General features: G+C 36.2%; 1 non-coding gene across 1 annotated transcript; it reads left to right on the forward strand.

Annotated features, from left to right (window-relative positions):
• The first annotated feature begins 1,376 nt into the window (after window positions 1-1,376).
• On the forward strand, window positions 1,377-1,483 carry LOC117803923. The gene has a single exon (XR_004628038.1). It is a non-coding gene; the product is annotated as a U6 spliceosomal RNA (small nuclear RNA).
• The last annotated feature ends 580 nt before the right edge of the window (window positions 1,484-2,063 follow it).

Below are 2,063 nucleotides of genomic sequence, written 5' to 3' on the forward strand. Positions count from 1 at the left end.
GAGTTCCTCTAAGAGGGCAGTGTCCGCTAAACAAGTATCCCCACCTCCATAAGGATTGCTCTGCCCTACATGTACGAGAAGAGCAGGAAGACACCAGATTTCAAACACTTATCCCTCGCCTAGAACATAAATGATCAGTGTTGACAATGACGGACTGAAGTTTAGCTCTTCCTCCCACGTGTGAGACAGTAACTAGTGAAAGGAAAACAGGACCCAACGCAGCTGCAATTGAATTGTCCATAGACAGGGAGGATGGGGTCAAGAACTGATTTAACTACACGCAACAACAATAAATAACTGGATACTTCTTATATATCTGAGATGTCAGCTGGGATAGCCTCCAAATATTGATGTAGAGTTGGGGGATGGGCTTCATTTCATTATGCTTGTTTTTGTGATAACAAAACTGGGACCATAACATGCCTTTTTTCTATAAATTGGCTTTGCAAACAATCTTACAGAGATCTTTCCATGACTGTATATTGTTTCAGACTTCATCCCTTTTGCCAGAATAGACAGTTCAGAAGGAAAAAAAAAAAAAAAATATATATATATATATATATACGCACACACACACACAGATTTGATGAAAGGAAGATAAAGTCATTCTTTAACTGCTTCTAGTTTATTTTATCTTACTGGTTTGATTTTTCCCATTTAAAAATTTAATGCATCTGGAGTTGTATTATGGTTCAAGTTCAGGATGCAATGTGGGTGTAAGTGGCTAGTACTTGTTTCCACACTTTCTCCCCCAGTGCTTAGCATTGCCACCTTTGTCCTATAGTAAACTTCATCTTTGAATGCTTGCAACTAAGTTCTCTACCCTACTGTTCTAGTCTATTAGTGGCAAATTGCTCTGCTTTAATTATTATATGCTTTATGATAAGTCTAGATAACTAGTAAAACAAAACTTCACTTAAGATTTTCTAACAGATTGCCTTATTTGTAATTACCTAAATATTGCTTGTATCCGTGCTTATATTCTCCTTTTCTTATTCTTAGTATCATTTAACTATTTTCTTTCTTTTTTCCTTGATGAGACTTGCCAGAAAACTTCCCACTGTTTGGTTTTGGCTTCTGGTTTTGACGGTTTTTCTTTTCTGTCTCCTTGTTTAAGCCGTTTTCAATTTTATTTAAAAAGTCTATTTTTTGTTAGTTTTCCCCTGTTTTTTCCTCTTTCATTAACTTTTCCTTTAAAAATTCTTTGTTTCTCAAAGGAAATTTAAATAACATAAAATCAAATTATAAATGACATAAAACCAAGTTACAAATGTTAACATGATTTCCCCTTTCGTAATGCACACATTATCAAATCATCACGTTGTACACTTTAAAATCTTACAATTTTCTCGACTGTACTTCAGTAAATAATAATAGTCCTCACTTCAGCAGCACATTTACCAAAATTGGAATGATACGGAGAAGATTAGCAGGGCCCCTGCATGAGGATGACAGGCAAATTTATGATGCATTCCATTTTTTCTCTAATAACATAAATACACAAATAAATAATAACAATGAAAATAAAATGAAATGAAAGCATTAAAAAGTAGACATGATTCTAAAACATTAATAAAGAAGATACCTCATGTCAAGAGTAAACCTTTTTTGGGGCGCCTGGGTGGCACAGCGGTTAAGCGTCTGCCTTCGGCTCAGGGCGTGATCCCGGCGTTATGGGATCGAGCCCCACATCAGGCTCCTCTGCTGTGGGCCTGCTTGTGTTCCCTCTCTCGCTGGCTGTCTCTATCTCTGTCGAATAAATAAATAAAATCTTTAAAAAAAAAAAAGAGTAATCCTTTTTTTAATTCTTTTAGTAGGTAAGTGGGCTTTGCTAATTGAATTATGCTAGCAAGTAGGTCCACAATGAGCCTACGAGTAGATGGTCTTCTACTGTATAATTTGAAGATCAACAAAAATAATCCTTCCAAAAAATATCTCCTCTGCTACCTAAACTGGGCATTGCATTCCATTCCTATGCAAATTAATATCCAACTATAAGGCTCTTGGTTCCTGGAGACCCATGATGCACCTCTCAGCAATGGCCCTCAAAATTCAGCATTCCA

This window comes from Ailuropoda melanoleuca, chromosome 9, assembly GCF_002007445.2.
Source record: "Ailuropoda melanoleuca isolate Jingjing chromosome 9, ASM200744v2, whole genome shotgun sequence".
In the NCBI taxonomy this organism is placed as follows: Eukaryota; Metazoa; Chordata; class Mammalia; order Carnivora; family Ursidae; genus Ailuropoda; species Ailuropoda melanoleuca.